Source organism: Gouania willdenowi, chromosome 20, assembly GCF_900634775.1.
Source record: "Gouania willdenowi chromosome 20, fGouWil2.1, whole genome shotgun sequence".
Classification (NCBI taxonomy): Eukaryota; Metazoa; Chordata; class Actinopteri; order Blenniiformes; family Gobiesocidae; genus Gouania; species Gouania willdenowi.
The window spans coordinates 3,484,480-3,497,934 of NC_041063.1; the positions used below are offsets into that span (position 1 = coordinate 3,484,480).

The 13,455-nt window shown below is 35.3% G+C and overlaps 1 protein-coding gene across 6 annotated transcripts in view; it reads left to right on the top strand.

Moving 5' to 3' along the window:
* The first annotated feature begins 8,520 nt into the window (after positions 1 to 8,520).
* Positions 8,521 to 13,455, top strand: part of hecw1a (HECT, C2 and WW domain containing E3 ubiquitin protein ligase 1a) — a 66,488-nt gene continuing 61,553 nt past the window's right edge. For all 6 annotated transcript variants that reach the window (XM_028434430.1, XM_028434432.1, XM_028434433.1 and 3 more), the window contains exon 1: positions 8,521 to 8,660. The gene's annotated coding sequence lies outside the window, so the exon portion shown is untranslated. The remainder of the gene's footprint in view (positions 8,661 to 13,455) is intronic.

The following is a 13,455-nucleotide window of genomic DNA, read 5'->3' on the forward strand; positions in this document are numbered from 1 at the left end:
ATAACCTTTCAGCTTTTTTGTCAAGAAATGTTGCTTAAGATTTTTGTAAGATTTGGACTCTCGTGGTGTCTGTGTCTCTGTCTGTCTGTCTGTCCATCTACAGTTCATGGCTGAAGTTGAATAAACCCTACTTTAATGAAACTCTTTTCACTTCAACAAAAACAATCTAAAACGTTCCAGTAATAAAGATGGTTAGCTGGCAGTGCTTATTATTTATCCTTCACTGATCATTGTAGTTGTGGAAAGTTAACCACATTATTTGAACAGGTTCCATGATTTCATCCAGACATATCAGTGTGTTTGCAAGTTGAAAACCTACGATTGGTTTACATTGATTTCACTCGTTTGGTAGCAATACAAAAAACCTGAACACAAACCAAACCAAACTGTTTCTATGCATTATCAGCATCCACAGAGGTGAAATCTAGAGCTATGATTCACACGCCGTCACTCTTCAGTTCTACACTTTCAGCTCTAGTTGATGTAAAACCTGTCAGTCGTACACGTGCTCATAGGGCAGGTCTAATATAAACTACTCTCATTTCCTCTTATTTGACCCTCTGTGTTATCAGGTGTTATCAGTCCTTTTGGAAAGAAAGTTCTTCGCAGCATAATGGTGCACCTTTTACTTTGATATTTTATATTTTCATACAGATGTATAGCCTCTTTTATAAGCACAGCATTCTTTCCCCCTCTCTTTGTGCATTAAAATGGGTAAGAAGTTGTAGAGTTGTATTTATGAAGAACTGCATTTGGTACTATTTAGTTTATCCAATAACTGTAATGAATTTATATACATAAATATATATACAGTATAGATATATAAGTGTGTATGTTTTATTTTCCAAAGTTGTGCTTCTTATTTAAAACAGAGCAGAATATTTTTTAGATTATCTGGAAAAGGAGAACTATTTAATGCACAGTACTCAGTATGATCAGTAGGAATTAAAGACAAATGTGTGCTACTGTACTGTCCTGCAAACTATTCATGAATAAAAGTCCTTGCATGTAACACGGTGTCTTGTGTTTTTTTTCTATGTATATGATCAATAATCGAATCATAGGAAGTGTATACAGTTGTGCAATATTCACAAGCACTTTTCTCATAAATGGAGCCTTATCACCGTGGGGTCATTCCACGTCATTTCAACAAATTCTCAGGACGTCTCAATCCAAATATTCCATGATTATTCAGTTGGCACACTGTACATTATTAGTTTGATCAACTGAATAATTTTTTAGATATATACAGTATATGGCCAATTTAAAGTGAGTGAGCCCTAAATTCACAAATGATTATAAGACAGAGACAAGCTACAACCGCCTCATGTCAAGGATTTTCAATTTTAGGAAGTGGTGTAATAACCCAAAGTTGATTTCCAAAATAAAAATTAAGAAGTCGCTTAAAGAAAAATAGTTTAATATCCCAAAAAAAGAGTCATTTTAGAGCATGAATTAAAACAGAGATCAGTGTTTTATTTTATTACATTCCCACATGCAGTTTATGGGCCATTTTTTCATATTTTAAGAGACTGTCATTCAAGAACCAATGCATAAATGTGACTAATCATTAGTGATGTAAACAGTCTATGTTCATAGCTCTAAGCTGACCAAATTACAGGAAGCTGAGGCACATGAAAAGTTGTTTACTGAAGACCCAACTATGTTCAGACCCAGACAAACTTTTTTCCAATGTGAGGAGCTGGCATGTCCACCAGATATGATGTATAGCAGATATTTTTGATATATTCTGAGAGAGTAGGTGGAGCTGTATTATTATACCAAATGTCAGTTTCCTATGTGATGTAGTTCCTGAGATATTGGAAACTAAATATGGAAGAAAATTAAGATTGCATGAAAATCGACACCTCATTAAATGTGTTATATCTCAAAAACTTGTAGTTAAACTATATCTATGGTTCATCTAAATCATTTTGTCTTAACTACAACCATCAAACAGGTTATGTTGAATTATATATATATATATATATATATATATATATATATGTATCAAAACATTGACTCCATCATTGTTAAAAATGTAGAGGAGTTGTCTTGTCTCACATTGAGAAGCTTTGACTCCTGGATGAGACCAGGCACTTTTCTATGTGAGGTTTGCAAGATCTTGTCTTATGCTTAAATTATGTTCTTGTTCTCATATATATATATATATATATATATATATATATATATATATATATATATATATATATATGTGTGTGTGTATATATAATGTGTGTGTATATATATATATATGTGTGTGTATATATATATATATATATATATATATATATATATATACATGTATGTATATATATATATATATATACTGTACATGTTAAATGGGCTCGCTGAGGGAAGTAAAAATTATATCAGTGGTTAAATTACCAACTAAATCAGTTTTAGATACAGTCTTCAAATGCACACAATTCTTCCATGTTTGCCATGAATCACACTTTACTCATGTTTATATCACATGAATGATGGCAGCCATTTTTAATCTCAAATTAATGAAAGAAGTCTTCATTTTTCCAAATACCTGTTTGTTTTTTCCCCTCAAATTTCAATTACCAAAAGAAATTCTCCAAATCAAATAAAAATGGGTCCCGAAATAGTGGAAATATAGGCAAAGATCCTGCAAGGACTGATATCTGTCACCTATTGTGTGTATTTACATATTTACATTTATATGTAGAAAGGCAAACTATGGCACAATAATGTTGAAAGGTCTCATTTGTGGCTCTATTTAGATCAATCTGTGCTGTATTTGGCCCCTGAGCTAAAATTGATTTGACGCCATTGGAGTGAATAGACCCATGCCACATGACCTCACAGGTCACATGATGTACGGCCCTCCGCCATGATGGAAGAACAAGCCACCGCAGGAAAGGTTTTAGTGAAGCAGAGAGCCCACAGCGATGGTTAATGTTAGCGCTGCATGTGTTTGGGTGTTCTAACATGGCTGGAGCTGGAGTACACAAGTCTTTCCTCAGGAAATTAAATGAAACTAAATCAACTAAATAGTTTTTATTTGTTTTGCATTGATCCAAGTGTGCACTGCAGATCTACTTTTCACACAAATTTGTGTCATCAATAAAATAGCTCAGATTCTGAAAAACCAGCATTGTGCAGTCATATTAAATGATGAATTATGAAAAATTAGCCTTCTTACCCTGGATTTAACCACATGGAGTCTATTATGAATAAAAGCAGCTACTTCACAAATTCAGCCACAAACAAACTGGTTGTAAACTTCCAGTCCTTTAAAACTTTTCATGTGGTCCATTGTGTATGAGCTAGACGTAAAGACGAGGTAGTTCACAATGTCAGGATAAGTCATTCCTAGGATATAAGAGACATCTTCATTCCGTTTGTCAACAGGAACGTTGTAGAGGTCATTCCCACTGATCAGACCCAGTTTCTCCTTGTACCGACTTCTCTCAGCTTCTGGTAAAGTGTCAACATAATCCTTGGCCTCCGACATTTTGAGGTCAAACGGAGACGACCTTTGACAATCGTTTAGCACATGGGCTGCTTTCAATAAGTCAAAAAATAACACTATTATTCAAGTAAACACACCCACGCAGGTGGATCTGTATAGGGCCGTCATCTTCCCAAGATGGCACTGGGTCAATGTGCCGTGACGTCAGTCGCAAGGGTCTATTGGTGCATGAGATTGTCCATCTCACCTTCACGGTGTACCTGCCTTGCATTGCAGAGCATTTTCATTTCTTTGAATATTTTGGGCATAAATGTCATCCTGTCTTTAATGTATCAGAATCAGAATCAGAATCAGAATCAGAATCAACTTTATTGACCAAGTAATGTATTGAATACACACGAGGAATTAGTCTTGGTGAACTGTGCTCTCTCTGATAGTGTAAACAGTCAATAATAACAATCAACTAGAATAAAGAAAAATACATTTAAAAAAAGTATAACATAAATATAAAGAGTAGTATTTAGTTTTGGTCAAATTGAATCTATTTTTGTGAGGTAAACAAGAAAGAGCTGGTGATCAAACAGTGTTTAAAGGGCTTTGAGCTAGAATTCATCAGTAGGTGTTTTGATTCAGTGGCAGGAGACGAGATGTCATGTGACCTACGTGTGCAGCCATGCAACATGTAAATGTGAGGAAACCAGTGAGTCTATGTTGCTCTCCCACTCTATGAAGCTCTAAAGGTGGTCGAACACACTTTATTTCATCCTGTCACTGTTTTTACCAAACAACCATTTTTATCTGATGAAAATGAGACTGAAAACTAATACAGACTGACAAGGTTAACCAACAGTTTTGTATAAAAGTTTGATATTTACTGAGTTTCACTACTGATTATTATCTTTGATAACAATTATTATTTAGTTACATAGTTGCTATAGAAACACACATGAATCAAAATTGTTAGATTATGAACGCTGCTCATTTGACAATATTTTGCTTTAAGAGGAGAAAAATCCACTGTAATTTACCAGTGCACCCGTACTTATAATTGTGGGCCAGCTATAAATTGGCCACTATGAAGACTTTTGTGTAATTTTGTGGCTCTTTTAAGTGTTACTCGTTCGTTAATATATATTCTGTGAAATCTATGACCTTGAAAAGCGCTATCAGTCATGAGCAACATGCGGCCCGGGGGCCAAATGTGGTCCTTGATCATATTTTGTGCGGCTGTCAATGCGCACACACACACACAAATCCAAAGACATAAAAAATGAAAGACAGATACACAAAATGCACACAAGGACTCCAGAAACACCCAAAATGGCAACAAAAACACAGAATGACAAAAAAAAAAACAGTAGTAGAACAAAAATACACCAAATCACTCTGAAAATACACGGAACAAGAACAAGAATATAAAAAAGAAAGGGAAAAAAATACAAAACAACCACAAAAACACAAATTCATTCTTCTTTCCAAAGTTATTACTCAGATTTTTTATTTTTCTTAATGCTGAGATGAATGTTGATATTGTGACTCTTTTGCAGTCCCCACTGTAATAATAGTTGCTATTTTGTGTGTATAAAGGGGCGGGGCATGATGTTATTGAGCCAATCAAACATCTGGATTGAAGGATAATGTCTTTGGGAAAAAAATAAAGACTAAATAAAAACAGAATCAAAGTCTAAGCAGAACTCAGAACACTTGCATTACCAGTTCGGTTCCAGTAGATGGCGCCAGAGGGAAAAGTCAACCGTTCATATCACCAATAGTGAAAAATGCAAAGAATATGATATTTATAAGATAATAACTGTACTTTACAGAACTTTTTTTTTCATATTTCTGAAGTTGTTGTATCAGAAAAAAAACGGTGAAAGCACTCTTTAAAATAAATAACCTTTAGTCATTTAAAAAATAAATAAATAAATAGTTAAGGATTAAACATGTCATGTTATACATGCAGTTATTATCATGGCTTAAATTATTTGCTTATATATTTATGCCTCACTATGGAAAGAAGAGGACATTTCTTAATTCTTATAATAATTTGAGAACAGCTAAGGAAACCCCATGTGATTAGAAACGTTCTAATATGTTCATCTAAAATCTGTTTGAATCAAAGGTAAAAAAAAGACATTTTAGAAAGATATGATAAATAGTTTTTATTGTCAGTCGAGTGTTTGTCATGTTAGAACTGAAGGTAAACCTGTGCTAAGCTTTATCAATCAATCAATCAATCAATCTTTATTTGTATAGCGCCAAATCATAACCAATGGTATCTCAAGACACTTTACAGTAGAGCAGTCTTAGGGACGGACTCTTCATTTTATGGATACACACATATGCATATATACGTATATACACATACATATGTATCCCACACCCAACATGAATTCATCATGGCGGCAAATAATAAAAACTAAAACACACTTGATATTAATTAAAGAAGTGATTTAAATCTGAACAAAGCGGCTCGTACTGTACCCTCATTCTTAGAACAGCTGAATATGTTTCATTTTCATTCAGAAAAATGTGCATAAATGTGACTGTCTATGGGAAACCGTTTAGGACAAAACAGTGAAAATGTGAAACAAAACAACAAAAACCATGTGTTTACACATGAGATGAGATTACATTATTAACATTCACGTCAACATTTACAATAACGACCATTCTGAGCATTAATACAGAAAAGAACAGAGGGTTTTTGTGTATTTTTATTTTTTTGGATATTCTCGCCCTTGTTTGTGTGTTTTTGGAGTCATTCTGCATATTTTTGTACAGTAGTCATTTTGTGTATTTTTATTGTACTTTTGTGTATTTTTGTTGCCATTGTTGACCAGTTTTTTATTTTGTGAGATTATTCTTTTTGTATGTTTTGGAGACATTTTGCGTGTTTTAGGCCATGTTTTGTTGGAGTCATTCTGTGCATTTTTATGATAGTTTTTAGTGTTACTGGAGTCATTTTCTATGTTTTTGTTGCCATTTTATTTTTAGAGATATTTTAGTGTTTAGTAATGTTGTGTGTAACTTACTGTATTCATTTTTTCCAATTATTTTCTATTTGGGAATTATTTGAGTCATTTTGTGTTGTTTTGATATAATTGTGTGTATTTTTCTGTGTTTTGTTTTGAGTCTGTGTAGTTTACTTTAGTTTTGTAGTTCATTGGAGTAATTTTTTGAGTTTTTGTTGCCATTTTTGTGTGATTTTGGAGACATTTCAGTGTTATTGGATACATTTTGTGCATTTTTATTTTCATTTTGTGCATTTCTGAATAATATTGTGTGTTTCATGAGTCATTTAGTGTGTTTTTATTGTGTTTTTGTGTATTTTTCTGGAATGTACTGTATATTTTTTGTTTGTTTTGAGTCTTTTTGTGTATTTTATTGTAGTTCTATGTATTATTTGAGTCATTTTATGGGTTTTTGGTGACATTTTAGTGTTTTTTGTCATTTTGTGTTTTACTAGATTTATGTTAGCCCTATTTTTGACTGACTCAGCAGAAATGTGGAAGGCACTGAGTCAGCACTGATGGCTTGTCTTATCCATCGCTCAGATTAGCGGTCGGCCTCATCAAATTACACTTTAATCTTGTTTCTGCTTTCAGGCGGTGAAGAGGACACTTGAGTAAATGAATTATGAGTGCTGTCTTTACATTAGCTCCTGTGAAAAGGATTTTTCCACTAAAGATAACTAAACAGATGTCCTAGGTCACATGACCACCCCATAATCTTTGAATTTACAACTAGTAGCATATTTTATTATTATTATTATTATTATTATTATTATTATTATTATTATTATTATTATTACAGGTCATTTTCCCAAATATTCTTATTCAGCCCATTTTTGCTAATTTTTACCTTCTTTTCTGCTACTACATCAAATTTGCCATATTTGAACCACTTTTCATTTATTTTTCTTGCCATGTTTTTGCTTCTTTTAATGCATTTTTGCTACATTACTTCATTTCTGACACTTCTACATCACATTTCTGTTTCAATGCCCTTTCTGAATTTTTATTGACATTTTTACACCTAATGTCACATATGTTCACCCATTGTTGTCACTTTTAACCTCTTTTCAACCTATTTCATGCTTATTTTTTTGCCATTTTACCACATTCACGATTTGTTATGCCCATTATTTGCAAGTTTAAACTAATTGTTCCTACTTTTTAAATTGTATTATCACATCCTCCACCACCTTCCCTCTAATTCTGCCACTTTTAAGCCAATATTGACACTTTGAACCTTTTTAAGTATGTTTTCTGTCCGTTTTTGTCCACTCTAATGTGCAACTTTTAACCAAAATCTGTGTTTTTTAAAATCCCATTTCACCATTTTTGGTCACTTTGAACCCATTTTATTTCTGATTAAAACAATGATTTACAGCTTTAGATGACTATACTATGGCCCACATAATAATAAACTTACTGGATAAACAAACACATGTGGTCATCACAGATTCAATGGACCATGATTATTTATGAATGGGCCCCAAAAAGTTCTGCCCTTTATTAGATAAAGGTTGAGAACCACTGCTCTGTGTCTTGATTATTTACTGTTTGTCTTCCTTTGTTCTAAAACTAACTACAGTATTCATGCTGAGTGGAATATAATATAAATAATATAATAGTGCTGCTGATGCTGGACTGATCTGTACGTCACGGCGCGCACGCACGCGCACACACGCATAGTGTTTACGTGTGCATCAGTCGGTTGAGGCGGTGGGCGGAACCAACTCACAAGATGCATGAACCCGAGCTCTGATTGGTCGCCAGGCAGTGGCACCCAGTGCTGTCAAGTGCGATTGGCCAATCCTGAACCTAACAGGAAGCAGAACTTTCAAAATAATACGAAGTTCTTCGCGGGTCACTCGAGTGTGTATAAAATGACAGATAATTTTGCAAACAAGAAGCGAAAAATTATATTATTACATATTAATTAAAAGTGAATATATACTGAATTCATATGATGACAAAAGCAGCCTATGTAGGGCTGTCGTAGTCTTTTATTTTGGCACTGACAGGAAGTGCGTGTGGTCAAAGGCTAGCTTTATTATGGTCCAGAGGAAGAGGAGAGGATGTGACAATCATCGGCCTTCATCCGCGACGCTGTTTCTCTGCTTTTCTTCCCGCTGCGCGGACACAATGGATGAGAACAGATGTGATGTTTTAAAGAGGAGATGATCCACACACTGCACGAGCTCTCACACGTGAGTCCCGCTCTATTGTTGCCATGTTACTGCAGGGATGGTGTTGATGTAAGCCTGTCAGCGGCCCAGTGTGTGTGTGTGTGTGTGTGTGTGTGTGCGCGTGTCTGTGTGTGTGTGTGTGTGTGTGTGTGTGTATTGATGATGATGATGATGATGTCAAACCTGTCGCAGTGTAGGATGTTTGCTCTGATGTCATGTAAATAGTGTAGTTGTGTGTTTTTGTGGGTGTTTGTGAGGCTGCACTCATTGTGTCGCCCCACTTTCTCATGGTGTTAGAGGCTTCCCTCCTTCTGACTAGGAAATCCTCTTAAACACAGAGGTCACACACACACACACACACACACACACACACACACACACACACACACACACACACACACACACACACACACACACACGTGTCTCTCTTTGTTTACATACTGCTTTTGATTCCTAAATTCAGAAGCTTACAGACGATACTTTGCTCACTTTGTATAAATTATGTTTAGATTTTATTTGATCTACTCATGTTTTATTGTTGTCAACCCCTTTTTAGGTCACACATAAATAGCCCTGAAATAAATTAAAATAAAAAATCCTTTTGATAATTCTGCATTTCATTTGTAACATTTTTTGTCAGTGGTATATTTGCTCTAGTGCTTGTTTGTCATGATGATAAATATGACTGTGGTGAACTATAGACATGAAATATATGGTCAACTTTAGGGGTGGGACAGAGTTCACAGTACGATAGACCAGTGGTTCTCAACCTTTTCAGCCCACGACCCCCAAAATAAAGGTTCCATAGAGCGGGGACCCCCACTGTAGCTGAAGGTGGTTGAACACAGACATGAACATTGAAGAACTGTCATGTGGAGACATGGTCATCTATGAGGGGGAATAAAGGGGAGAGATTTTTGGGGTCCATCCATAAAAATCAGTAAAATGATGGTTTATTGTTCTATGAATCTGTGATAACCACATTTGAATAATATCCACTGTTATCCAGAAACATTTATTATTATTATTATAGTCATCTTAAAGATGTAATTCATTGTTTTAATCAGAAATAAAATAGGTGGAAAGTGACCAAAAATGGTGGAATAGGTGGTGAAATGGGATTTTAAAATCCACAGTTAAAAGTTGCAAATTAGAATGGTAAAAATGGACTGCAAAAGTGATAAAAAGGGTTCAAAGTGTCAATATTGGCTTAAAAGTGGCAGAAATGGGGGCTGAGGTAATGTAATATAAAAATTAGGAACAATTCGTTTAAACTGGCAAATAATAAGCATGAAATGCATGAAATTTACTTTGACTCCTGACATTTTTCATCTGCCAACTGTCACTCTTCCTCAGAGGCATCTGCTGATCAATTTAATGTGTTATTGTTTTTTTCTGGGCGTGGCCAACTTGACAGTTTTGCCTTTTTCTAACTTGTTGAGACATGTCGCTTTGGGCCATTTAAGTGTTTTTCTGAGGACTCTTATCTATATTTTCAGTTATTGTGTCATAGTCAGATATTTCTGCATCTATACGTGTACGTTCTTACTGTTCCTCACTTGGTGTGTGTGTGTGTGTGTGTGTAGTGTGTGTGTGTGTGTGTGTGTGTGTGTGTGTGTGTGTGTGTGTGTGTGTGTGTGTGTGTGTGTGTGTGAGTGCATCGAAGTGGAGGTGAAGAGACAAATAGTTACAGATTTTCTTTTAAGAAAGTCATATGTGGTTTTGCTTTTCCATTTTTATATTATGAATCTTAAAACAGAACAAAAAGAAAAAGAAAAAAAAACAATAAAGAGATGTGGGACGTCTTTTTAGTTTACATAGTATTATCAACAGTAGCAATTAGTATTTATATTTCAACATTACATGAAATCACATCCTGTAGGCTTAACATATTCTGTCCATTTTGACCATATTCTATAAGAAGTGCAGGTTATATACACCAAATAAAGGCTTGGAGCAGAAACACATCTCACCCATTGGTCTCTTTATTAAGTACAGCTATAGCTTATAATGGGTTAGAGTGGATTACTGAGATACAATGAGAAGCTGGAGCCTTCATGGTCATTAGAGTCGATAAACTCATTGTCATGTTGGGGAAAAAACCTTTAGATGATTTTATCATTTGTGATACAGAATGTTGTCTTACTGGGACTAATGTCCATCAGGTAATACTGTATTAGCTAAGGGTGGCATAAGATGAGCCACTTATTAGCATTACTGTTTATTGTTTGCTATGTGAGAAGAAATGAGAAAGGAGACCATAGAAACCTCTAAATGTGAATATAAGCATATGAATATTGGAGACTCAATATCAAACTTCAGCTCTGCTCAACTGCAGCTGATGCTGGAATTTCATTTTCAGCACAAAACAGTTGAAGTCTGCTGAGAATCCATGATGGCGCCTCTTTGTAGCCTTTTTATATATGCAGCACTAAAATATTTAGAAATCTTTGTGAAATACATCTGAGTGTCCAATACTGGCACTTTATTAACATTTAGGATGATTTTCTCTGAAGTTGAAACTCTTTGTCTCTTCAAAGGGAAGCATGACTTAGAATAGCTTCTTTAAAAAACTGCTACGTGTTCAAGGTGCTGTGTTAAATGTATTATAAATATCAAATCAGACTTAAAAAGCGGAGGACGCACACAGTCGAGCTTTAATCAGGCTAAATAAAGAAAACCTGATCTGGCCTAAGAGAACATGGCTCAAACCCGTCCCACCAGAATGAAGCCCATGTCTCTTTAAGGCCAAACACATTTCAACCAGACATATTCACATCTGTGAGTGCGTATCTAGAATGATATGTCATGAGTTATAAACATGACGAGCAGTGTTCATGTGTCGCTACACACTAGGTTTGGTAGGGTTGGGCGGTATGACCAAAAATGGTTTCACGGTGTTTGACAGTATTTTGTTTTTCATGTATAATCAGGTGTTCACAGCATTTTCTACTGGTTAAGAGATGAATTACTGCTGTAGATTGACTTAGGATGGTCTATTTTACTGTCATGATGAGTGAATATTGTAGAATAATTACACACTAGTAGTAATACAAGTTTACAACAGCAGCCCAATGGCTCTTTGCCATGCTAGCTTAGCTTTAGCATTAGCTTGATTTCTAGCTTTAAATGCTGCATACTCAGTGGTGTGGTGGTTTCTTATGGTGAATATGGTAGTGTTTTGTTTGCAGTTCCACCAGGACTTATTTACGCATTATAGTAATGACAAATTACGATCCTTTGCTCCCTTTTTTTGTGTATTACTGTCAAACTGCTGACATGCTAAGCTAACCGTGCCTCCGTGTCCGTGAGTGTTGTTCTCCTGTAGCAGAGCATGTTCACGCAGACACATGCTCACATGCAGCTTCAGAGTTTTAAATTGTGTCTTTCTGATCCATTTACATGTATGATTTACACTGTAACTAACACTAGAGCGCTACTGTTTACCTTCCTATATTTAGAAGTACATCGTTGAAAAGGGTCCAGTCTGAAACGCAGCGTAACGTAGCTTTCCGAAAGTTGTGTAATCAATTACACTGGTACGGCGGTATATTAATAATTCATATCATACCGAAAATAAATACTGGTATTCGGTATGAACCGGTATACCGCCTAGCCCTACCGGTTGAAGTACATTGTCTGTATTGGACGGTGATTACGGTTAGTGGAGGACGCACACAAGCAGCATTGGGGGTCCTCGGGGTCCTCAGGTGAAGACGGGAGCATCCAAGCAAATCGCCTGTATTACATAAACATACATTACATAGACTAAAAAGAAAGTTAAAACAACCATTGCACGCCTGGAATTCCCTTTTGTGTCCAATTGTGCAACAATTATTATAAAGTCTCACTTTAACCACAGAGTAATATAATAAGGAAGGCTAGCAACTTAAAACACTTTATTTATGCAGTTTCATTTTCAATACATTTCACAGAAAATGATCATCTTCTCATTTTACTAGCTACTAACAAATAACTTTTAACAAATCGTATAACATGTAACATTTGTAAAATGTAACAGTTGTCATATTTCAAAAATCCGCCTCTTTTTTAAAATGTATCTTATCTTATTATACTGTATGGAACATACCACAACCCATACGCCAAATCTGCTGCACTTAAAAACATTTGCACAATGTTTCAGTGAAAATTAACATTTAAAGATGGTAATTTACAGTAAGACTAAAACTTTATCATGTGCAGCAGTATTTAACTCTTATAAGTACGAACTTGATTCAGATTCAAAGGATTCAAGTGTTTATTGTCATGTGCACAGTAAAGAAACATGTTTCCCTGTACGATGAAATTTCTATTTTGCTCACCACACTGGATGCCACACAAAGAAAACAAATAAAGAGAAAAGTATAGTAACAATAATTATAATAATTTAAAAAGTAATGAAGATAAATATAAATATGTACAAGGTAGAAAAGATAGAAAAGTCAAATAAAAATATAAAGTGTGCATAGTGAAATATATTCCGTCCTATTGGTAAATGGACTTGATTTTATATAGCGCTTTATCACCACACTGAAACAGTCTCAAAGCGCTTTACATATCAGCTCATTCACCCAATCACTCTCACATTCACACACCGGTGGGACAGGACTGCCATGCAAGGCGCTAATCGACCACTGGGAGCAACTTAGGGTTCAGTGTCTTGCCCAAGGACACTTCGACACATAGTCAGGTACTGGGATCGAACCCCCAACCTCTCGATCAGAAAACGACCCACTACCACCTGAGCCACGGTCGCCCTTGGTTGTTGAGGAGTCTGACAGCAGAGGGGAAGAGGTCTGGTGGTCCTGCATTTCAC